Below are 26,251 nucleotides of genomic sequence, written 5' to 3' on the forward strand. Positions count from 1 at the left end.
ACTGTGCTCAGCCTACTTTTAAAATTATTATTAATTTTTGATTGGCAAAATTTGTATATATTTATAATATACAACATGCTTTACTTATTTATGTTTATCATGTTATTATGTTTGTTTATTTGTCAAACTGGGTCTCACTCTGTGGCTCAGGCTGGAATGCAGTGGTACGATCTATAGCTCACTGCAGCCTCAACTTCCTGGGCTCAAACAACCCTCCTGCCTCAGCCTCCCCACTAGCTGGGACTACAGGCATGCACCGCCATATCAGGCTAATTTTTAAATTTTTTGTAGAGACGAGGTCTCACTATGTTGCCCAGGTTGGTCTCAGACTCCTGGGCTCCGCTTCAGCCTCCCAAAGTGTTGGATTACAGGCGTGAGCCACTGCAGCGATCCATGTTTTGATACATGTATACACTGTGGGATAGCTAAACCAAGCTAGTTAATATATGCATTACCTTATATACTTATCTAGTGATAAATTTAAAGCTGTTTTTTGGAAGTCCAAACTGTTTTAACTCAGAGTCAGGATGATGGGGTTCATTACTAAGAGACTTTGCTACTGAAGCCTGGGTTGTTGTTTTTTTTTTTCAAGATGAAAGAGAATACAGAGGAATATATAAACACTGAGATGAAACCTTTATTTTCAAGGTAACATGACAACTGAATGAAAAATAGAGCAATGGCAAAGGATTCTTTCTTCTCCTTCACTCTGATGTACCATGGCTGTGAGTTCTTTCAAAGGCAGACACAAAGGGTCTGGGGCTACATTCAAGTCTGAGAAGCTATTTCTGTCCACAGTCTGTGATGTCTACACCTTCAGAATGGAGAACGGGTTTCAGGGGTCTCTGACGGATATAGCTCATGCAGTGATTTCTAGTCCTGTGCTGATCAGCCTTCCGAGGATGTTGTTTGGTCACGCTTCATAAAACTTGAGCCAGCCCATTGTTCCTTGTCACAACCTGAAATATGTTGGGAAAAACTTACATGGCAACAAACACCACTTCCCTTCTCTGACTAAATCGCTCCTCTCACTTCATCCCGTGCTCCCTGTCTCCCAGCCCTATGGGACCTTGGTAGGGTGGCCTTCTCTGACCTACAGGGGTTGCATTTCAAGTCGCTCAAGTGTTCTATTCTTGGTACACGACATGCCATTGCAAAAGCAGTTTCAGGCTCACAGAATTTTAGAAATGGGCCTAGTTTCCCAGCCAGATGAGATAAGTGGGTGATGGGTGAAGAATCACCCTTCATTGAATGCCTGTTGAATGCCAGCCACTGTTGGCGTTTACCAGAGTTCATTTCATCTTCTCATCAACTACTATTGCTACCCTCAGTTGCCAAGTGAAGAAATCAGGGAGCATGCAGGAAGGTTAAGAGACTTTCCCAAGCCCACACAACCGGTAGGAGCCCCAATTTCAGGCCCCAGTTCAAAGGCTACATTCTTCCAGGCGGCCTCCAACTGGGTTGCTTAAGGGTTGAAAGGACAGTGGGACAATAACTGAGGCCCGTATTGCCCAGAGCGTCCCCATCCCCGGTCCGGAGCTGGAAGAGGCCATAGATCGCTGCCTCCACATCTTTTTCTCTCCTTTGGGTTCGGTGACTCAGGATCCTTCTTCCTCTCTCCCGGGATATGACCTCAAATTTCACCCCCTGCGAAATTTGAGAATACGTGAGTCAGTTAGTCGGCCTGGACCCATCAGAGCCCCGCAGGTGAGCTACCGGCCGACCTCATTCCTCTGAGCCCCAGTCGACACCTGACCTTACCCAGCCCTCTAAAGCAGCTTGCGGTCACAATTACGCCTCTCTTCACCCCACCCCCATCGACAGCAAACACGACCCATCTTCTAGCCCTCCTCCCCTTTCCCCGCCCACTCCGGGCTGGCCTTATCCAATAGCGTCTGTGTCCCTGGACTATAGCCGTCAAATGTAGCCAATTGTTGAGGAGTTCTCCCCTAAGAGTCCCGCCTCCACTCTGAGGAACAGCTTCGCTGACCAGTGGATTCCCTCGTAATGCCATGAGCGCGCGGGGCAAGTGGAGAAGCGGCTAAACTGCCCAATGAACAAGCGGTTTCCGTGGTTGGGGGCGTGGCAGAAGTGGTGGTCAGGGGCGTGGCGGCAGTTACTTGGGCGGGGCCGGTAGCGGCGGGAGCTGCACTGGCCAGGGGTTCCGGCTGTATATCCATGAGCGCCGCCGGCAGCCGGGAAGCTGCAGGAACCAGACTGGGGGCGAGCTGAGCACCTGTAGTCAATCACACGCAGGTAAAGCCACGCCGAGCGAGCTCCGCGGAGCAGGGATCGTACTCCGGACCCGTCGAACCGAATCTCCGAGACCGGAGTTCCCGGCGTAGCTCGGCCCATCACGCCGCAGCCTGAGGGGATCCTCGGGGGCCTGTCATATGGCGCCGTGGGGGTCCAGAAAGCTGGCTTGCCCAGTGGCGGGGACAGCCCAGATCGCGGCGGGGGATACGCCTTCCTGAGGCCCTTTGTCCCCTCGTGCCCGGGAAACCGAGGTTGGGGATAATCCCGACCGCGGCCTCTCTGGCTGCCATTCCCCCATTGGTGCTCACTCCTGGGTCGTCTGGGGTCTGGGGAGGGGTCTGCCGGTTCAGGCTTGGGGAAGAAGGTCCGGGATCCGCACCTGGGAGGAGAGGGCCGAGGGTCCTGATTACAACCCGAGATAACCGAGAGACCTCTGTGTTTCGGGGCTCCAGGGGCGCACCCAGGACCAGTGGGTTTAAGTTCTAGGGAGGCAGCTTTTGACCCACTTGGAAGCACATTTACCGAGTTCGGCCCGGCGACCGGCACTGTTCTAGGCGCTTCGTGAGCTTTCCCCACATCTAGAGCTGTCCAGCAGCGCAGGAGGCTGCCTGCCAGGCCGGGCAGCTAGCGCCTCGACCTTGGCAATGTCCAAGCAGTGGCCGGATGACAACCACCTGTGCGGGATGCTTAGGACTCCCAAGGGAGGACTGCATGACCCATCTGTAAGGGCCTTCTCTACCCACAGATGCACTTTAAGTGGCCTTTAATGCCTAGCTTGAGGATAGTACTTCTGGGGGTCCATTAGGTTCCAAGTGGCTGTTAAATTCACCCATAATGAATTTTGAGGTTTCAGCTCTCAAGAGTGGGTGTTAGTAAAGAGACTGGATTATACAAAAAGATAGAGGTTTGTTTAGCCGCCATGAAACTCCTTAATTTGAACTACCGTGGACCGCTGTCTTAATCTTCCCAATCCCTCTAGTTTGGTTGCTCTACCTCCAGTTTGTCAGTTTCACCTGCATTCCAGTAACCAAATCCAAAGGCAGGTTCCAAGAACAGGCTCCATAGAGGGACCTGGAGAGACTGCAGGTTTGGCAGAGTCATCAAGATCTGTGCCCAGAGCATTTCGAAGGCCGTTTCCTTACAGCCACATTAAGCAGAGTCCAAAAGAGAAATCCTTCACTACCCTCTGTCATTTGCCTGAATAGAGAGAACATAATAATCTTCTAAAGGTCAGGAGGCAGAGAAAGAATCTTAACACAACTTCCTGTGTGTTTTAGGATGAATTAATCTTTGAATATCTAGTCAGAAAGCAGACCAATCCATATACAGCTGGTAGTCAGCACGGACTTGTGACATTTTAGAGCTGAAGGCACCTTGGATAGAGCTCATCTCTATCTAAATCGAATTAGATAGACTCTAATTCAGTCTCCTCAATGCACAGGTGAGGAAACTGAGGCCTGGGGTGGTCACAGGGCTGGCTGGTCATCACAGGCCCATGACTAAGGGTTGATCTCTTGACTTTAGATCTAGCCAGTGCATGACTTACTTCACTCCAAGCTTAGTTTGCCCATTCTCAGTGTTTTAAGTTCTAGGGGAGCCCAGAGGGGTTAGGAGGACAGATTTTGGTGCCTGAGTGCCTGGATTTGAATCCTAGCCCTGCCTCTTACTAGCTCTGCAACCTTGGGCAAGCTACTTAACCTCTCTGTGCCTCTGTTTCCTCACCTCTAAAACAGAAATAATAATGATACTTATGTTAGAAGGTTGCTTTGAGAAGGGCATGGAGTTACTACATCTGAAGCATTTAGAACAGTACCTGGCACAGGGTAAGCACAATAGATTTGCTAGATATGATATTCTGTTGCCTTTTTATACATTTTTCTTCATATCCACCACCCAATACTCTATCAAGAGCTAATTTTTCCCAATTCCCCTTCCCCCCAACCCCCAATTCATTAAACATATTCCAGATTTCATTTTAACACAGACAGCTTCAAGGGGATTCCAAGTCCCGTTGCATATATCTTGCTTATTTTTCTGATTCAGGTAATTCAGTTTCTATATTAGTTCCTCACTTGCAGTTACATTCTTCTTAGGCTCTGAACCTTTTAAAATTATCTTTAAAAGCGGGCAGCGAGGGGTGGGAATCCCTCGAAATGGTAAAGTCCTGGATGATACCATGTCCACGGTGTTCTTCCAAATATGTATTCCCTCTCTGCAGCCCTCCTCCCGAGCGATGCGTGTGATGCAGCTTGATTCTAAATGGATGAACATTTTTAGATTAAGATTTTATGAGCCACTGTATTAAGTGCTTTTCGGAAGTTGAGGGATCGTGTGTCAACTGCATTTAAGCAAGTTACTTAGTCATTCGAGTAGGGGGAGCACCAGCAGCGCCTGCCTGGCCTGGCAGAAGCAGAAGTGTGTGACTGATCCGTGCTGGCAATCTAGCTGGTTCACTGGTTTATCTGCTTTTTTCTTGTTCTTTTCCAAAGCTTGAAATAAACCAGATGGCAAATACAATGGAATCGTCTTTTTCCTCTCATTTTAGTCAGGGTCGTTCACTTTCTTTCTTTTTTACTCTCACCCTAATTTCCTTTATCGCCTTCACAGGTCTGACAAATAGCCACTCTCACTGTGCCAGCCAATTCCCTTTTGATGAGAAGATGCCTGCCACTTTCATTTTTTGCAGGAATCCAGTCACCTTTGATTTTCTCTTCTGTTTTTACTTGTTTTCTAGATTAAACCAAAGATTATCACTTCATTAAATCGCACCTTCTTATGCTTTGTTTTTCTTGAGTTGATTCTGAATTTTGGTTTTTGTTTAAGCTGTTCTAGAGATCAGCCATTTTAGAATAATAGTTTTCATTTCTCTGCTTGTGTATTAATAGGGGCCCCTTTCTCTCTTTCTCACTCTCTTTTCTCAACATTTTGGTGGAAGGGCTTCTCATTCGCTGTTACTCATTGCTTTGAGCATTTACACCTTCTCCTGGTAATCTCTGGCAGGACCCATAACCTCTGTAGTGGTTCTCACTGCCCTTGTTCAGAGCTCCTGCCCCAAGCAGGAAATACTTTTTTTGATCTTATGGGAGACAGGGGTAGAGTCTGTCTTATTTTTTGCCTAAAATCTGGCTCTTTTAAAAGCCCCAGCAGAGAGACATTTCCAATATAATTGAATTTTGTGTGGCAGAATTTCTACCATGACCTACAACTTACAGTGTTCCTATTTTTATTGCATTGTGAGTTTTGAGCACTCCATGACCAGTTTCAGAGTATAGATGATGTGGGGCATGAGGTACTTAAGCCTTTCTGTTTCATCTCGGGCTAAGTTATCCCCAGGAACAGAGCAATGAGAAGTTCAGGGTACCTCTTAAATGTGTCTGGTGTCAGGATTTTATAGCAGCTTTTCATGGTTCAGCCTTTTTGGCCAGTGCATGATTAGGACATTTTTAAGCCCTGTGCTGCTGTTTCTGTGTTGATACCATACAGGTGCTACATTATCTGCTTTCAGGATTATTTTCATATCTGCAGATTTATTTTTTGTTGTCTTGTTCAGGGCATCGTGTTTTTGGATTGAATGTTTTCTGTTTATAAAATGGTTGGTTTGGACAGATGATAAGCTCCACCCTTACCCCTGAAGCTTGTGGACTGGGGCCAGTTGGGTGAGGGGCTTGTTACACACCGACCCATTGTCTGATCTTTCACAATAAATAGTAGACAGGCGAAGAGCTTTTTAGCGAAGTGGAACATTGGTACCCTTGGATTTGCCTGGTTTCTGATTTTCTTTTGTTGTCTTTAAGTGGAGGTTCATTAAGTTCAACAAATTGAGCATCTGGTGTGTGCCAGGAACACAGTTGACAAGATTAACAAATTAGTTTGGTTTGTTGCTTAAAAACTTTGTGTTTTAAAATTGTTTTTATTAGAAATTTAAAAATTTTTTAATTCAAATTTTAGTTTTTAAAAATAGGCAATACATTCACATGATGAAAGAAAATATTTGAAAAGCACAAAAGTAAATACATCTCTGTGTACCCCTGACCCCTGAACCTCAGAGGCAACCAGCATTAGTGATTTCTTCATCCTCCAGAAGTGGTCTCTGAAAATCCCTTTCAAGGGATTTTATACATCTATAAGCAAATTCGTTAACATATTCTGTACACCGCCCGTTTTTGCAGAAATGGTAGCGCGCTGTATACATGCTATTTGGAACCTTGCCTTTTTCACTTAATATTTCTTGGCAGTGTGAAAAGAGCTTCCACGTCATTTTTTATGAAGGCCTTCTATTTTAGATATCTGTTTAATGTTTCTAAGGATGCTAAAAAACAGTCTTATTTAGGCAGCAGCTTTGCTGGAGATCTTAAAGATCTTGTGGATATTTGGAGGCAAATATTTTTCTTTTCTGTGAGAGGCTGGGGGAGGTGCAGGGGAGCTTCTAAAGGTCAGCTGTGAAGGGAGAGCTGGGGCACTGGCGAGTGAGGAACTCATTGGTCCTTGGGCCCTTTGCCTTGCCATTTGTGCAGAATGTGCTAGCATTTCCAGGGACAGTTTGCTGTTTGCTCTCTATTCTCCAGAGAAGCTTCCTGGCCTCCCCAAGTCACATTTCCAGGATCTTTTTTCCTTCTTTTCCTTTTTTTTTTGGAGTCTCGCTCTTGTTGCCCAGGCTAGAGGGCAGTGGTGAGATCTCGGCTCACTGCAACCTCTGCTTCCCGGGTTCAAGCGATTTGCCTGCCTCAGCCTCTCAAGTAGCTGGGATTACAGGCGCACACTGCTACACCCAGCTAATTTTGTATTTTTGGTAGAGACAGGGTTTCACTATGCTGGTCTCAAACTCCTGACGTCAGATGACCCTCTTGCCTCAGCCTCCCAAAGTGCTGGGATTACAGGCGTGAGCCACTGTGCCTAGCCTCATTTCCCGCATCTCTGTTGCATTTCATCCCGTCTGCTGCACTACAGCATCACTCCACTTGTCCTGCCTTTGGGCATCCAAGAGGAAGCCTGCCCTTTGTCACAACACTTTCTGTTTGGGTAGCTTGAAGTGTCTCACCCCTTCTTTTCTCTCACCCCAGGAAAAACCAGCTCTCACACCTGCTCCTCTGTAAAGCGTCTTCCCCAAGCCCGCACATAATTTTGTTGCTCTCCTTGGAAGTATTTCCCAAGATCTCCAAACCACTTTAAATTTCCAAGATCTGAGCCTGACCTGGCCTCGCTAACAAAGGTTTCCACTGATGCTGACTCTAAGAAGAAAGTTTTCAAGGTTCTTTGTATTTGAACTTTCTGTGGCTAGGTTTGTGTTTTAAATAACCACACTGATTTAAACATGGTCTTGTAGTCTTCAGTGGCTCCCAGATCTTGCCTCTTGTTTTTTTTTTTTTTCCCTCTTTCATTTGAATGTGCCTTAACCTTCATCTTGCTTTTATTTACCTCTGAGTCTGGTTTAGAGCCACCTGGAAATTGAATGGAATCTTTAGTCTATTAGTCTAATCTAGAGTTCTTACCTTCTGGCCTTTGCTCATTGCTGAGTACCCACATGATTAGTCAATTGTACCATAGATACTCTGTTACATAGGTGAGGAGGAGGAGGTGGTGGTATCAGTTCCACTTTTTCCAGGCTGGAGTGTAGTGGTGCAATCTCGGCTCGCTGCAACCTCTGCTTCCCGGGTTCAAGCGATTTTCCTGCCTCATCCTCTCATTTTATCTTGGATAAAAGAGAAGCTCTGAAAGATTGCCTCCCTGTGTGCACAGTCACTGTAGGCATGTATTTGTGTACTGTTTACTTAGTCATGTCAATGAGGACCATAAAAAACAAAAATCGGGAAGCCCAACATGGATTGCTACATTCTGATTCTTTCAAATAAGGAAATACAGCAGGGGTTGGTGGCTCACGCCTGTAGTCCCGGCACTTTGGGAGGCCGAGGAGGGCGGATCACCTGAGATCAGGAGTTCCAGACCTGCCTGACCAACAAGGTGAAACCCCGTCTCTACTAAAAATACAAAAATTAGCTGGGCATGGTGGTATGTGCCTGTAATCCCAGCTACTTGGGAGGCTGAGGCAGGAGAATCACTTGAACCCAGGAGGCAGAGGCTGCCGTGAGCCAAGATTGCACCACTGCACTCCAGCCTGGGCGACAGAGCGAGACTGTGTCCCAAAACAACAACAACAACAACAGCAAAAGGAAATACAAAATCCCTGTCATCTAAAAAGATATTTTAGCCTGGGCGCGGTGGCTCACACCTGTAATCCCAGTACTTTGGGAGGTCAAGGCAGGCGGATCACTTGAGACCAGGAGTTCGAGACCAGCCCGGCCAGCATGATGAAACCCCCATCTCCATTAAAAATACAAAATATTAGCTGGGCATGGTGGTGCACACTCACAATCCCAGCTACTCGGGAAGCTGAAGCAGGAGAATTGCCTGAACCCGGGAGGCAGAGGTTGCAGTGAGCCAAGATTGAGCTACTGTAATCCAGCCTGGGTGACAGAGCAAAACTCTGTCTCAAACAAAAAGAAAAGAAAAGAAAAGAAAAAAGGAGATATTTTAGCACCAAAAATTTTGGAAGATCAGTATCTCAGGTTAAAGAGCGTGTTCTACCCAGGACATATTTAGCTTACTAAAAAGGTTGAGTTAATGGCCATTGAATTATGCTGTTTGGGAGGGCCTAAGGTAGAGGATTATACTCAAGGAGAGGTTCCTTTTTTGCAGTTTCCTTAAACAATCCTGGTTACTCTTTTGCTGCGAAACCAGGCCATTGATTTAGTGAAGTTAACCTAACCGCAGCAGCATTTGGTGGGGCTTTGCGCCCAGTTTTTTAGTTGGTACAGACTACACAATGTTGATAGGCAGTTGTAGCACCTTATAGTGAGGTGAACTGATATTGGAAATTGTTCTTTGACTCCTGAAGTCTGGATTTGTCATGTCTGAAGTGCCATGTTTTTGTTCTTAAGGATTGAGGAGCGGGAGGGGTCTGAGGTAAGACCTCAGCAACCTGCTGGAATTAAGTAAGGCTCTTCAGTGGTATTTACACATAAGTTCTTTGGAAGCATGCACTTAAACTTACTAAATCCATGATTTAGTATGCCCGGTAATGGCCCAGATGGCTTCTGAGATACAGCGTGACCTCTCATCCGAGTCCCCACCACACTTTTTGCTTTCTTCCTGTACCACCACCACATTCATTTTGTGCTATGGATTTCCTAATCCAGGGCTGAGGATATGTCCTTGAGGTTCCTTGGGTTCTCATTAGATTACAAACTCAGACTTTTTAGTTTCGTGTTAAAGATAATTGGAAATGTTTTATAAGCCTGTCCTGGAATGTTGGGATACCTAATTATAATATCAAGGTCCACCCACACAGTCTCAGTGCCTCCCCCATTTGTATGTGAATTTCTGATGAATCGAAGCCAGGTAAACCCCGCTATAGAGAAAAATACATAGATGGACTTAGTGCAGAAAAGATGTGAGAGCATCAAGTGAAGTCAAATGATACCACACAGCACTGTGTAAATGAAGGCTGTAGTAGTGGTCCCAGTGAGAAAAGGAGTGTGAGAATGGACATGTCACACTGTACCTGGAAGTCTAGGCTCTCAGGATCCATAGAACCTGCCCAGGAGTAGGCAGGACCACACTGACATCGTCTGCAGGTGTTTCAGGTCTGAAAAATGGCATTCGTCTCATTATATTAATGTAGCTCATCTGAATTTTACTATTTGAGTAATTTTGTTTTTATAAATGTGCTTGGATCTCTGTAACTGTAAAAGTGCCAAAGGAAGTTTATGCAACATACTGAATACTATTTGTACTGTTTGTGCATTTTAAGAAATAGTATAATAAATAATAGTTGGATAAAAGTAGTTTAACTTAAATTTAAGAGTCGGACACAGGCCGGGCGCGGTGGCTCAAGCCTGTAATCCCAGCACTTTGGGAGGCCAAGACGGGCGGATCACGAGGTCAGGAGATCGAGACCATCCTGGCTAACACGGTGAAACCCTGTCGCTACTAAAAAATACAAAAAACTAGCCGGGCGAGCTGGCGGGCGCCTGTAGTCCCAGCTACTCCGGAGGCTGAGGCAGGAGAATGGCATAAACCCAGGAGGCGGAGCTTGCAGTGAGGTGAGATGCAGCCACTGCACTCCAGCCGGGGCGACAGAGGAAGACTCCGTCTCAAAAAAAAAAAAAAAGAGTCGAACACAAAGTAATGTAGCCAGGGGCATCTGGCAGGACTAGTTTTTCCCCTCAGAGGGAGCCATTTGGTACCTGAGTTTGAAAGACCCCAGTGCAGTAATTGAAGCTCTGGGAGGCAGACAGAGGTTTCCAGTTGTGTTTGTGTCACTCATATGGCTCCTTTCCATGTGTTGAACATTTTAGAAATATTAACAGTTGAAGAGTTGACTTAATTGGTTTTCTGCCTTGAGGTCCTGTCTGTTCAGACCCTGAAAGTGATAAAGTCATTTGGAGAACTTGAGAAACACTCCCAAGGAGAGTGACAAAAATTGCTTATGGGTTTGGGAAGGACACTTCACAGGGCAGCAGGTACAAGTCATCACACCCGTTTGTACGTGCAGCCAACGCTTACCTTCCACATTAATGAAAGGAGGCCTTCCAAAACTAATTTCTGTTTCTTCTCGTTTATTTTTGGAGTGAGCGATAAAGTTTTCTTGTTGATATTTGCGTGACCTAAACTCTTGCCAGAATTGCAGTAGCTGGCAGCAGCCTCACGTTTATTTTCCACAGGCAACTCATCAGCCCAGGGACAGTAGAGGCTTGATCGCAGCTGAAAGTTGGGGTGAGCTTAGGCCTTAGTGACTAGCAGGACTGTTTGTCATATTGCTAAATAATCACTCATTCATTTATTAGCCTTTTATTCTGGGAATTTTAAAGATATACAGAAGTAGAGAGAATCAGATAGTGAACCTCCATGCCCCACAAAACCCATCACCAGCTTTAACAATAATCAACTCATAACCACTCACATTTACTCTGTCTTCCTAGCTACTTTTCCCAGCTCACATTAATTTTGAAATAAATCCCAAACATCATATGGTTGCATCTATAAATATTTCCATGATAATTCTTAAACGCAAAGACTCCTTTATTAAACACCCATTATTACTCTTCGAAAAATTAATACTAATCCTTTAATATCATCAAACATCATCATTGTTCAAATTTCCAATTGTTTAAAAATGGCATAAGTGTTTTTCTCCTTAAGCTTAATTTCTTTGAATTAGGATTCAAGTAAGGATTAGACATTATGATTTATTGTTCTACCATTTATGTCTCTTTTAAGCTACAGATCCCCTTTTCTTTTCTTCTTTTCCCTGTAATTTGTTGGAGAAACTGGGTAGTCTGTCCAGTAGAGGTATTTATTTACTTTTGACAGATAATGCATTCATGTGTTATAACATTCAAAAGGTACAACATGGTAAAGAATGGAAAACTTCCTCCCAAGAAGCAAAAATATACAATGTTATTAGTATCTTGTATATTTTTTCGGAGATCTTTTATGTGTGTCCCAGCAAATGTGTGTGCATTTATGTTTTTTTCTTTCTTTTTTATATAACTGTTAGCATATTGTACATATTGTTCTGCTCTTTGTTTTAGTCACTTAACATGGAATTATACATGTTAGCAAATTTCTTGTTTTTTTGTTTTTTGAGAAAGTCTTACTCTGTCACCCAGGCTGGATTGCAGTGGTAGGATCTGGGCTCACTGCAGCCTCCACCTCCTAGACTCAAGTGATCCTCCCACCTCAGTCTTCCTAGTAGCTGAGACTACATCACACCCAGCTAATTTTTGTGTTTGCTGTAGAGATAGTGTTTCACCGTGTTGCCCAGGCTGGTCTCAAATTCCTGAACTCAAGTGATCCACCCACCTGTCTTCCCAAAGTGCTGGGATTACAGGTGTGTGCCACAGCACCCAGTCAAATTTTAGTAAATTTCTACTAAAATTTTTTCATTCAGAGAATGAGAAAAATTCAGAATTCAGCAGGCATTTATTGAGCTCTTTCTCTGCTGGACGCTGTGCCGGACACTCTGCCCTGAGGAGTTTCCCTGGGGCCTGAACACCCTGTGCCCCACTATGGGCCATAGAGGAGGCTTTCCACAGTGCTAGCTGAGCTTCCAACCCCTTCCAGCTCCTTGTGTGGCCTGACCTGTATTCACACTGTAGACATTAGCTTCTCAGGTTCCAAATATCCTGGCTGCAGTTCCCTCCTCTATTCTGATCATGTTAATAAAGTGCTTGCTCATTCTTGTCAATGATGTTGACAAATGGACCTTCTAAATAGTGGGATGATGGAAAATGCCAAGTAGATTATAGCCAAGAATATTTTTCCCAATTTAGAAAACATAGTTCCTTTCCCTCCATCTATCATTAATATCACCCATCAGTCTATTTATTGACTCTACATAGAAATTCTGGATGTTGCACTGAAATTGCAAGAGAAATCAGCACTTTGCCACAAAAGATCTTATAAGAGGAATGCAGGTTTCTTTTGTTTTTGTTTTTTTTGAGACGGAGTCTCGCTCTGTCACCCAGGCTGGAGTGCAGTGGCGCGATCTCCGCTCACTGCAAGCTCCGTCGCCTCCTGGGTTCACGCCATTCTCCTGCCTCAGCCTCCCTAGAAGCTGGGACTACAGGCACCTGCCACCACGCCTGGCCAATTTTTTTGTATTTTCAGTAGAGATGGGGTTTCACTGTGTTCGCCAGGATGGTCTTGATCTCCTGACCTCGTGATCCGCCCGCCTCGGCCTCCCAAAGTGCTGGGACTACAGGCGTGAGCCACCATACCCGGCCGAATGCAGATTTCTTTAAGTCTCTTATGGTTGAGCAGAGAGGCCTTATGGAGCTTCTGTAAGGCTGAAGTATCAAGGCTGAAGTGATTAGAATCCATCCAGCTCTGCAAACAGCTTATAAGATGGATGGGTGCCTTGCTTCTCTGTATTCCTAGAGCCTTACCAGGGCCTGGCACAGGGAGGGCCCCTGGGCCTCAGTTTCCTTGCTTGCACTAATATTAACTCACAGCAGTTGTGAGCACCAAATGAGGTAATGAGGTTACCTGAGGATGCACTTTGTCAGTAAATTAGGCATTCAGTCTTTACTGTCAACACAAATGCATTCTGTGACATGTTTGAGGAGTAAATGAGGTAATGTATTAAAATCACAAACACTTTATAAATGATAGAGCTACACAAATAGAACATTTTCATATCATCTAGCTTTGTTCCTTCATTTAAAGATATGATTTGGCCAGGCTCAGTGGCTCATACCTGTATAATTCCAGCACAGTGGGAGGCTAAGGTGGGACGATCACTTGAGGCCAGTAGTTGGAGACCTGCCTGGAAAACATAGTGAGACTCCATCTGTGCAACAACAACAAAAAATTTTAATTAGCCAGGTGTGGTGGCACCTACCTGCAGTCCCAGCTACTCGGGAAGCTGAGGCAGGAAGATCACTTGAGCTCAGGAGTTCAGGGTTGCACTGAGCTATGATTGCATCACTGCCCTCCAGCCTGGGTAACAGAGCAAGACCTTGTCTCTGTAAATTAAAAAATAAATAAATAAATAAATAAAAGGCTGGGTGCAGTAGCTCATACCCGTAATCCCAACACTTTGGGAGGCCGAGGCAAGTGGATCACTTGAGGCCAGGAGTTGACCATCCTGGCCAACATGGTGAAAAATATAAAACTAAGCTGGGCATGGTAGTATACACCTGTGGTCCGAGCTACTCGGGAGGCTGAGGCATGAGAATAGAATTGCTTGAACCCGGGAGGTGGAGGTTGCAGTGAGCCAAGATCATGCCACTGCACTCCAGCCTGGGCAGCAGAGCAAGACCCTGTCTCAAAGAATAAATAAATAAATAATAAAGATACAGTGATTTAAAGATAACAGTATCAGAGCCAAAGAACAATACTAGATCCTAGGATGAGAGTCTTTACCCTAACTTATGGTTCACAGATTTAATATTTTGTCTGGGTGGTCAGTAGAGGACCTTATTGTCTAGAATGGGAGAAGGAACATATGTGTGATCCATACGTTACCTGTAGAAGTCATTTAAATTAGCATTGGTCATGATTGCTCACAGGCAAGTCAAGACCAGACTAACCAGGCTTGAGGACCCAGACATCTGGCTCTGTACTGGGAATGAAGTCTCTCCTTTGCCTTCTCTGGTGGGCACACCACTCCCAGGTTTACATTGTGTTGTTAATTTTTTTTTTTTTTTTTTTTTTTAAAGAGACAGGGTCTTACTCTGTCACCTAGGCTGGAGTGCAATAGTGTGATCTTAGCTCACTGCAGCCTCAATCTCCTGTGCTCAAGTGATCCTCCCACTTGCCCAAAGTCACACAACTAGTAAGTAGTGTAACTGCAGTTCGGCTCAAATCTGTCTGTCTCCAAACCCTGCAAGTAGCCTCTCTATCCCACCACCAATGCACATCTACAGAAAGCATCTCAATGAAGCAGAAATCTTTGTAGAAATATTTTTCCATTTTCCTTAGATGTTAAAAAGGAACCTTATTGGCCAGGCGAAGTGGCTCACGCCTATAATCCCAGCACTTTGGGAGGCTGAGGCGGGTGGATCACGAGGTCAGGAGTTTGAGACCAGCCTGGCCAACATAGTGAAACCCCGTCTCTACTAAAAATACAAAAAATTAGCCAGTTGTGGTGGCGGGCACCTGTAATACCAGCTACTTGGGAGGCTGAGGCAAGAGAATCGCTGGAACCCAGGAGGTAGATGTTGCAGTGAGCCGAGATGTGTCATTGCACTCCAGCCTGGGCAACGGTGCAAGACTCCATCTCAAAAAAAAAGAAAAAAAAAAAGAACCTTATTTTATAATTTCACCAACCTCTTAATCTAGGTTAAACTACAGTTAATTGTATTCTGTTTTATATTTTCTGGACCAAATAAGCTCATGTCAGTTGGAAAATACCATAGACAATTTTGTTGCATTGTATGTTTTGGAGAGAATAGCAGAAATCATGAGTCTTCTAATGGTATTTCAGTATTTAACTGAATGTCAACAATCAATGAGTAGATTTCCATCTGCCTTCTGTTTGCGGGCCTTTCCTTTCTTCTGCTACTTCCAACATCCTGTTTTAGCTTTGAGTGTATTTCTTTTTTTTTTTTTTTTTTTGAGGCGGAGTCTCGTCACCCGGGCTGGAGTGCAGTGGCCGGATCTCAGCTCACTGCAAGCTCCGCCTCCCGGATTTATGCCATTCTCCTGCCTCAGCCTCCCGAGTAGCTGGGACTACAGGCGTCCGCCACCTCGCCCGGCTAGTTTTTGTATTTTTAGTAGAGACGAGGTTTCACCGTGTTAGCCAGGATGGTCTCGATCTCCTGACCTCGTGATCCGCCCGTCTCAGCCTCCCAAAGTGCTGGGATTACAGGCTTGAGCCACCGCGCCCGGCCTGAGTGTATTTCTTTATTTGTGCGACAGCAGTTTCTGGAGTAGATCTTTGAGCCCAGTGAGATGTTCTTAAGACAAAAGGGAAAAGTGTGAAAGAAATATGCCCTAGGACAGTAACTCCTATGAGCAGTGGAAAGTGAAAACTCTCATTTTTGGATGGATAATTATTTGCTTGAACTTTGAGATGTTCTTTAAATATCCAAAAGCTGCTGACAGCCCAGGCCACAGTGAGCTTTCTCTCCTGATGTACAGTGGCATGGCAATTACTCATAAAGGCCTGTACCTCTCCGCCTAATATAATAATCTGGTAAGAAACTTCTGTTCAGAGAACCACAATGATGATGCTTTAGGCTAATGCCACAGACTTAGTCAATTAGTAAATATTTACAGTGTCCACTATGTACTCAACACCCTAAATTTAAATTTAAACATGAGGATTGAATTATAAGTGCGTAGATCAGAACTCCCAACAGAGAGGAAAGAGATATGAATCATCACTTTTATGTGGAGATGAGACTAGCAAATGTTCTAGTTATGAAAAGGTGGTTACATAGTGTAAAATTGACAAATAGTATGATTTTTAGGGCCTGGAGGGGATGGGCCCCCAGTGAATATCCTTGTATGGTTCAGCAGGTTGTACAAAACTAGTTAGATGCCATCAAGGGCTTGCAGTGGGGCTCAAATGGTGAACGTCAGTGCTTGTCCAACATCGCCATGGGTCAGGTTACATGTAGCCAAGTAAATGCTTCTGACACCTATGGCCTCACTTCAGCCCCTCACATGAACAACAGTGCACAGCCCTATGCACACAGCCAAGGCAGCACCTGTGTGGCATTTTCCAGGCTAATGTCTGGAATTCCCCTTGTAAGTAAAGCACTGAAGCTTCATTCCATAATGACTCACTGCCACTGCTCTGAAACACATCCCTCTTGTCCCGTCTGCCCATTTCCTGACTGCCCAGCATTCTCGGGCCTTGGCTCAACTGTGAGCCCAGCCTGACATCTGCATCCACCCCTCTATCTCACCTTCTCTTCTGTTCCATCTCTTCCAGTGGTTCCCAGCTTTGAGTCCACCTCCTTCTTCTTTCTGCCTCCTTCATTTGAATTCCTCCAGTATTTATAGTTGGTACTTCAGAGTTTAGTACTTCATTATATACAGATTTGTTGTACTATTTTCCATTTTTTTTTTTTTTTTTTTTTTTTTTTTGAGACGGAGTCTCGCTCTGTCGCCCAGGCTGGAGCGCAGTGGCCGGATCTCAGCTCACTGCAAGCTCCGCCTCCCGGGTTTATGCCATTCTCCTGCCTCAGCCTCCCGAGTAGCTGGGACTACAGGCACCAGCCACCTTGCCTGGCTAGCTTTTTGTATTTTTTAGTAGAGACGGGGTTTCACTGTGTTAGCCAGGATGGTCTCGAACTCCTGACCTCGTGATCTGCCCGTCTCGGCCTCCCAAAGTGCTGGGATTACAGGCTTGAGCCACCGCGCCTGGCCTATTTTCCAATTTTTTTTTGGATGCTGTGTATTATACTTCTTTCATAGCCCCCACAGAGGTTAGAGTGATGTCTTTGGTCCCTGTGGGGAGTGAGGTGGAATGTCAGGAGGGCGTAGTTTGCAGAACATCCCTCCCAATGATATTGATGCCTTTTCAGCAGTTTCTGTCCTCTTCATTTGCAAGCCACTGCTTTATCCACGAGGGTGCTCCCTACTTATGCCAGTGAATCAATTTTTGGTAAGTGGGGTAATTTTCTTTCCTAATCTCAGAGAAATATTTCTGCCATTTTTTATGAAACCGTCTTCCTTGATGGCCAGTTCCTTGCCTCCCAGGAAACTGATGAGGAAGCAAGACGAATGTATTGGAAAAGCCCAGCGGAGGAAGAGCTCTTGAGGAGTGAGTGGCGTAGCTATCTGCTTCATGTGGGGCACTCCTGCTCTGTAGTGTAGAGTATTTTTTAGGTGGACTAGAGGTGGACTCGGAGCAAATGCCTGCCTGATACAGGCAACGTTTGCACAAAAACCAAAGGAAGAAGGCTGCTGGTGGGCTGGGGGTGGCAGGTGGGATTGCCCTTGGGCTTTAAAGAAGGCTGAGAAAACTTACTTCCGGAGTGGGAGGCAGGAGGAGTGAGGCCTGGAACAACAGTGTGGAGTGTCTGTGGTGGACGGACGGGAGAGAGGAACATTTGAGGGCATGAACTTATTTCTGACCCTTTACTTGAAAAAGCAATCCACTGAGCTAAGACCCTAAAATGTATCAACCCAGAGGGCTTCCTTTCAAGGTGTTAGTTTTTAGATCATTCAGTATCCTCAATGCAAAGATGTGATAAAGCCAACTTCAGGACTACTGGGGACCGATTGTCATGCTCCTCGTGTGTTACAATTCCTTAGCAGTTGCTTTAAAACTGACATTTTTCTAATCTTGAAATATTTAATAAAGCAGCTTTCTGCAAAAGAGCTGAAAACATTTTACAAACCTTATCTTGAGGATATCTGTGCATAATTTATCATTATAAGTCATTTTTTTAGCCTACAGAATTTCATCAACTTCTTTCCTTCAGTAACATATAATGTACCTCCCTTCCCCCATTTTATAGAAGAAAAAGCAAATCTTCGTAATGTTTAGATCATTCACCCACGGTCACTTGGCAGAATCTGGAATTAAATGCAGGTCCTCTGATTCTAAAACCTTCGTCCCTGTGTCATTCAGTTATATCACATGGACTGTTAAGCTAGGCCTCAAAATCCTCCAAAAGTGCAAGTGACCTGCCCAGAGCTGTACAGCACAGAATGTTCAGAGGGGGTAGGGGGTGGAATAACTCTAGATGCCACTGGAGACAAGTAGTGTAGAGACATAAATGGGATCCTCTCCCTCCTCTGACATCCAGAATCCAGAATCTCTGGGTCTTTCCACTTGGGTTGTGACCTACAAGTGGGGGGCAAAGCTCTTTAGCTCTCATAATCAGCAGGACTGATGGCGGAAGCTGGGCAGGGCTCCCTAGAGGCCCAGCATTAGGGCTGGCGTGTGCAGCAGCAGATAGGCGCCTGTCTCACAGTATCCCTTCTTCATGTCAGGCACAAATCAGCCCTTCATATTTATCTGGATTTAGCTGGTAGCATTTGTCTCCTAAGACTTGGTCACAAAGGAATCCACGTGACCTTCAGGCCTTCTGCTCTAAACTGGCAGGCGATCCTGTTTCTGCTCACAGCGTCCAAGGTATTTATAAAACAGAAATAAGTAAACCATGCTTCAAAATGCTGTGCACACCATATGCTATTGCCCCCAGAACCTTCTCTTGGTCTTGGAGGGCAAGGAGCACAGAGCTTTTCTTGCTGTCTATCCCTGTATAACAGGGTCTGGTGGCCAAGCCCTGAGGGGTGCTGTTGCTCCCAGGTGGCAGAATTCAGCATCAGAGAGCCACACAGCTGAAAGAGATGGATGGGCGAGTGACCTCAGCTTTGCCCAGCTGGGGTGAGTGTGCCAAGCAAGTCTCTCCTTTGGCAGGGAAGGAGAGGAGCTTGGCCCATTGGTCATTGGTCGGGTTTCCTCACAGATGCCTGCCATGGTGAAATGCAAGACTGTCAGAGTGATAATGGGCCGCACGTGTTAATGCTCTCATTACGGGCCCTACAGTGTGTATTAGCCAGGCATTGGGGGCACTGGGAGCCTTGGTGAACCAGAACACTCAGGAACGAGGAGTCCTAGTTATTTTTATTTTCTCATTAACTGAGAGTAGCTGTACGTCCTTTTCTGTTGCAGGTCTGGGTGAAACTTTCTTCTTTGCCTGCCTTAGGGAGTTCCATGGGGTGAGTAGTTCTTCAGGCAGCAGCTGTGCCAGGCACTGGGTCTTGCCCTCCCACCCCCATCTCCATTTCCTCTTTCTGGAAGCTTATTTCCAGACATAGAAGAGTGGGTGGCATCTGTATGGTGCCCAGGACAATCAATCTGGAGATGCCCTCTTCTTTGGTTGTATCCTTCTCTTAAAAATTCCAGTGAAGTAGGCACTTGAGCTCCTTGGGTTCTGGTAAACTGGAATTTTGGTTTTGATATTACAGAATTGAATTATGGTATTGATTTTTAAAAATATGTTTCGGGTAAATCTCACAATTCAAGTGCCTGTTCTCTTGGAAAATCTAGAATCTCCCTAGAGGAAATACCTGGCTTAAGATTTTTTTGTTTGTTCTCAGGTATGGATTCATGGTTTCTCAGTGGAAGAGAAAACAATTTTGCCTGTGATTTTACTAAGTGCTTTACCCATTCGTTCTCTCATAGACAGTACTATTCTTTCAGCAGGGTTATTTGCTAGTGGGAGAGGCCAGCTTCCGTTCAGTATTTTAGTAAGGGCACATAAAAGTGCCCAATTAAATGTTCCTGTTTAACTGGTGACTCAGTCTTCAGACATTTTCAATTTGGTAACTTTCTTTGTGGAAGCTCATGGGTTAGTAGCCATTCCTGACATGTAACTGTGAGGTTCACGTTTTCCTGCATTGGGTAACTTTACTCCCCCTGAGAACTTGTAGACTATTTTCTGAAATTCCAGCAGATTGAGTCTGTGACCTTATGACTTTGTGGAAGAAATGTGACTAAATAAAACTGTTATCACATGAGTAGAAAGACACAGCACAGAAAGACAATTTCAAGGTCTTATCTTGAATACAACAGAGGGCAACCTTGCCTTAAATACATTTACTTATCTGTCAATCCCTCCAATTCTCTTCTACCAAATTGTGTGTGACTTGATGATCCCTTCACCTTGTAGGACCTGGTTTGTAAGAGATGAACTGGATCAACCAGGGACTTTATCCTTCCTTGTTATGGTAACCCACTCCCACCCTTTCAGGGCAGTCCCTGGCTTGAGTTAGTTAATGTTCAAAAATCAGTGTTTCTCAGCATCTCTGGAAAACAGGATTGGCCCTATTTGTTTCCAGGGCTTTCCCATCCCTTCTGGCTTGAGGTGGTGGTGGTGGGAGGAGGTCTTTTTTTTTTTTTCTTTCAAACAATAGAGACAGAGTTTCTCCAGGTCACACAGGCTAGCCTTGAACTCCTGGGCTCAAACAATCCGCCCTCCTTGGCCTCCCAAATGGCTAGGATTATAGATGTAAGCCACTGTGCCCAGCCGAGAGGGGATCTTTTAAAACCCAGAGTATTGGCCAGGTGCGGTGGCTCACGCCTGTAGTTCCAGCACTTTGGGAGGCCGAGGCGGGTAGATCACCTGAGGTCAGGAGTTCGAGACCAGCCTGGCTAACATGGTGAAACCCCGTTTCTACTAAAAATACAAAAAACTAGCCAGGCATGGTGGCACCCGCCTGTAATCACAGCTCCTCCGGAGGCTTAAACCCAGGAGGCAGAGGTTGCAGTGACCCGAGATTGTGCCATTGCACTCCAGGCTGGGCAACAAGAGCGAAACTCCATCTCAAAAACAAACAAACCCAGAGTTTTTGAGCACCGTGAAGACTCCGTCCCACAGAACCCTCTGTGGGAGGACGTGCGGGCCTAGACCAACACGGATGTGCTGAAAGGTGGATCTGGTGATCTGCTGGCTAAGGTGTTCACTCATCTCATCAGACCTTACCCAGAGTGAGAACAGGGCCCAGTTGCCAGGCTGTGCAGTTCCCGAAGCCTCCTGGCTGTGCTCTGAGGCTCTCCTATCCCGTGGCAGTGACTCAGAGGACACAAAGGCGCAACTCAGAGGGGGATGGCTGGGCCTTCTCCCCCAAATCATCTGGGCTTGTTCTTGTCCCTGCAAAATGGCTTTTTTCACCCTATGATGGCTCTGACTTCTTTAGTTAAATGGCAGATAAAGTGGGGAGAAGGTGGCCCATTTCCTCCTTACTTTCTCTCCAGGGGTATCATGTTGCCCACATTTAAGGTTGACCACTTTTATCTGGTGTAGCAAGTTCAGTAGTGACCCCCCAAAATTTATGTCCATCTGAAACCAGTGAATGTGACCTTACTTGGAAATTGGGTCTTTGCAGATGTAATCAAGTTAAGATGGGGTTGTACTTTTACCTAAGTTGCCACCAAAGAGGCTGAAAAATCAGGATGACATGGGATGGAAACAGACCATGTTTTTGGGGCAATGTGCTGTGGCCTTCTGCTGTCCTTCTCCTGACACCCTCACAGGGTACTTTGGGGGACAAAGTTTTATCTCAGGGCATTACAGTTTGCTGGGAGAGCCAGGCTAGGCAAGAGGGGATTTTTACCTGCAGGGCGGAATGGGTAGCCTTTCCATGGGCAGAAGAAGCCCCTCAGCAGGAGCGGGGTGGTGTTAGGAGGAGGGGTTCCAGCTGTGCACTGCCAAGGATGCCTTTTAGCACAGAAAACAAGAACAATGCATCTTGGAACTGTTTATGGGACATGATGATCACCACTTATTATCCAGTGATTTATTAAGTCTAACATGGTTCCATTTTAGAAGATATGGTTCCATTTTAGAAGAATCAACAAGAGTATGTCCTGGGATTAATTTTAAACTCATTGGAGGAGGCCCAAGCAGTCAATCAGCTAGTGAGTTCACTGCTAATGAGACCTGTATGTCAGTTACGAAGGAGTATGTTTTGTGGTCATTTCTGTCAACTTAGGTTGTTTACTGAGGCAAAATGGAGGAAAGTTTAATAGTGGAGATGGTAATAGCGAATACAGTAGTACTGTATGCCAGGCATTGTTTTAAAATGCTCTTTATGTATTAACATGTTCAGTTTATAGATGGTGTTCAGAGGGATTAAGGAACTTGCCCCAGGACAAACACTGTAGCTGGATTTGGCACTGGCTGTCTCACTGCAGGACTGGACCCTAAATGAAATTTACATCTTCAACCAGATGGAATTGGAACAGAGAAATCCTTTCGGGGTTTGGCTTCGTTTTCCTTGAGAGGTATTTGCCTTAGGACCCATAAGTATCAAAGCTTGTTATGTTAGGTCCTTTTGGGTGGCAAGGAAGAGAGATCTCCCCCTCCCCCAGATGTCTGTGTCCTCTGAGCTCCCTCACTTTGCTGATAGCTAAGAGGAAAGGAAAGGATGGTTCTGACAGCTGAATCACAGAGGCAAAGAAGCCAAGCTAATAAGTATTTATTCACAGAATGCAATTTGTATTATGTCAACGAGTCATCTGAGGGTGTTCATGTCAGTTAGCTATCATCTGAATTGATTGGAGCTTGTCTGAGTAACAAGGGGCCTTTCAGAAGGATGTGGCAAACAGTCCCTTCAGCCACGGAGGACAGGAGCGTGGAACTCCTGAGTCATGAGGGGTAATTTGGGCATATTCTCTCACCATTCTAGAAGCTAGAAGTTTGAAAACAGGTGTTGCAAGGTTGGTTCCTTCCTTAGGCTCTGAAGGCAAGACTATTCCCCGCCTGTCTCCTCACTTCTGATGGTTGCCAGTCATCCTTGGCATTGCTTGCTGTAGATACGTGGCTCCAGTCTCCGCTTCCATCTTCGTGTGGCCTCCTCCCCTGTGTATCTTTGTCTTTGTGTCCAGATTTCCCTTCTTCCAAGGACACCAGTCATGGGGTTAGGACCCCCTCCAACAAGTATGACCCCATCTTAACTTGATTACATCTGCAAAGACCCAATTCCAAATAACTTCACATTCACTGGTTTCAAATGGACATGAATTCTGGGGGGAGGGTCACTATTCAACTTGCTACAGCAGATAAAGGGTTTCCTTTGTTTGGGATCTCTGCTCTGTTTGTTTGTTCTTTCCGCAGTGTAAGTTGTGTCCTGTCAGTGAATATTGGTGTTCCAAGGCTAAAAGCATCACAATCCCATGCAGGTGGAATAAATATGATGAAATTATTGGCACAGCTGAAAGAAAATATGTAACTGTTTAATTTATTTGAAGAAAGAACAAAGGCCCTGAGGGTTGTTAGTTCTTATGAATTTTACTGTGTAATCATCTATGAAGTAGGCTGGAAAATGGCCATTTTCTGATACAAAGTACAGCGATAGTTTTTTCCTGTGCTGTTTAGCCAAGGACTGCAGTTCTATCCCTAGAATCTCAGACATTTCTAGCTGAAAGAGACCTTTGGCATCATCTACTTCTAATATAGCCTTCTCATTTTATAGATGGGGCCTTTAGGGCCCAAAAAGATTAAGTGCCTTGATTCAAGGTCATCAGCCAGGAAGGGGCAGAGCAGACACTAGGACCCAGGTCTCAGAGCCCCCAGACTGGAGCTTTTCCCAGTGCAGTGGCGGTTTCTCACTCTATCTGTGCCTCCATCTGAAAATAATGTTTTTAGCCAGGGGAGAGCAGAAAGGGGCGTGGGAGACACAGCTCAGGCCTTCACCTCTGGTGGAAATACCAGTCAAGCTTGTCTTAGAGACCAGGGGCAACACTGCGAGTTCCTTTAGTGACTAGATGTTGGGCATTTGGCACCACCTTGGTTTCCTTTGTTAATGCAGACTATAAATGGAATTCTGACTCTCATTTACAGCACCTAAATCCCATTCATAAAATGGCAGGGGAGGTGTGGGCTAGCCGGCAGAGAAGGGATTGCCGCAGGTACACAGGAAGCCCAGCCCATCGTGGAGGTGGAGCTGGGTTTGGGGTGGGGGTAGCTTTCTTTTCATCTGCAACATACCCAGCCCTCCAGCTGTTCTGTGTGACTTCTTTTCCCTATCTAGGCTGCCTGATGTTCATTTTAACTGGATTTCACCTGCCTGGAAAGTGGGGAGGGCCACACAAAATCATACAATGGAATCGAAGTTTGCTGTATCTAGAACAAGTTCAGAATATTAATATTTTGTGATAAGTCAGACTTGGGGATAAAAGAATACCATAAAACAAAATGCAACAAGATAAAGTGAATGTGAAAATTTTTCTTCTAAAGTTACTTAACTCCTCATTTAATACCTATGTATATGCACTGTACATGCACACACTCATACTTACATATGCTTCTACATTTTATACAGTTGTTGCTGTATATCCATGGGGAAACAGTTCCAGGTCCCGTGCAGATACCAAACCCACAGATGATCAAGTCTGATATAAAATGGCATAGTGTCTGGCCGGGCGTGGTGGCTCAAGCCTGTAATCCCAGCACTTTGGGAGGCTGAGACGGGCAGATCACAAGGTCAGGAGATCGAGACCATCCTGGCTAACACGGTGAAACCCCGTCTCTACTAAAAAATACAAAAATCTAGCCGGGCGAGGTGGCGGGCGCCTGTAATCCCAGCTACTCCGGAGGCTGAGGCAGGAGAATGGCATAAACCCGGGAGGCGGAGCTTGCAGTGAGCTGAGATCCGGCCACTGCACTCCAGCCCCAGCAACAGAGCGAGACTCCGTCTCAAAAAAAAAAAAAAAAAAAAAAGGCATAGTGTTAGCATATAACCTATGCATATCCTCCTATACACATTAAATCATCTCTAGATTACTTATAATGCTGATTACAAAGTAAATGATGTAAGTAATTGTTATACTGTATTGCTTTTATTTAAATTTTTTTTTCTTTTTATATTATCTTTTCTCTTACCTTTTTTTTTTTTTTTTTAAGAGTCTCACTCTGTCACCCAGGCTGGAGTGCGGTGGTAGCAACCTCCACCTCTCAGATTCAAGTGATTCTTCTGCCTCAGCCTGGGATTACAGGCACGTGCCACCATACCCGGCTAATTTTTTAATATTTTTGGTAGAGATGGGGGTCTCTCCATATTGTCTAGGCTCATCTTGAACTCCTGGTCTCAAGTGATCCACCCACAGTGCTAGGATTATAGGCGTGAGCCACGGCACCCAGCCTTATTGTTGTCTTTTTTTCAAAATTTTTCATCAGTGGTTGGTTGAATCTGCAGTTAAGGAGGAACAACTATACTTCATTCACTAAGGCTGGGTTCTAGATCTAGCTGCTGCATGAGTCCTTCCTTGCTTAATTTTTTTTTCCCTGGACTGATTTTTGTCTAAGCTTCTAAAGTACAGATAGCCTTAACATAAATTTCTTTTCCTCCTGGTTAAAATGAGAATTTACTTAACTGCCAACCTGCACAATGCTAGGTGCACTGGAGGTAGTCAGGTACTTAATTAAGCCTGCTGAAACTCCAGGGAGTGTCCCCAGGGATGTGCAGAACTGACCTGTTCCTCAGGACTTCAGGTTGAATGAAGGCTTGGATCAAGGCTGTGTAGTTGGACCACAATAATTATAAATCTCTCATAGAATTGCCTTCCCTGAATTGAATTAAATTTTAAAACCCTGGCATTTTTCAAGGGTTGAGGAAATTAATTCTCTACTGCATTTGCTATTTAAAAAAAGTTGTGGGAGGACATTGTCTGTCACATCTCTCAAGGTCCCCTTACATAAAGTCCCACATTTTTTAAAAATAATTCTGTGCCAGATAAGCCCTGTTTCCACTGAGTATCTGTTATGACACTGGGTGGAAGAGCACAATATATGTTAGCTCTCTTTCCATTTTGGAAACTATAGGTCTGACTGGGTTTCCCTTTTCCTCCAACAGAAAGCTCAGATAAGTTAATTAAAGCATAATCACATGCATTAAAGCTTTATCACATACATAATTGTTGTGTATGTTGACATACATATTTTCCTTTCCAGTGTTTTAAGATTTCTCCTTAGATTTTCTTAGTTGCTAATTTAATGCTTTGTTCTAATAATAAAAATATTTGTAG

General features: G+C 45.0%; 1 protein-coding gene across 3 annotated transcripts in view; it reads left to right on the forward strand.

Moving 5' to 3' along the window:
• Positions 1–2,070: 2,070 nt before the first annotated feature.
• Positions 2,071–26,251, forward strand: part of ABHD2 (abhydrolase domain containing 2) — a 118,701-nt gene continuing 94,520 nt past the window's right edge. The window contains exons 1-2 of one of the 3 annotated variants that reach the window (XM_023187205.1): positions 2,128–2,256; positions 22,336–22,510. The gene's annotated coding sequence lies outside the window, so the exon portion shown is untranslated. Of the gene's footprint in view, positions 2,257–22,335; positions 22,511–26,251 lie in introns of all 3 variants that reach the window. The other 2 variants (XM_023187204.2, XM_023187206.1) reach the window with 2 other exon arrangements.

The sequence above is a fragment of the Piliocolobus tephrosceles genome, chromosome 6 (genome assembly GCF_002776525.5).
Source record: "Piliocolobus tephrosceles isolate RC106 chromosome 6, ASM277652v3, whole genome shotgun sequence".
Classification (NCBI taxonomy): Eukaryota; Metazoa; Chordata; class Mammalia; order Primates; family Cercopithecidae; genus Piliocolobus; species Piliocolobus tephrosceles.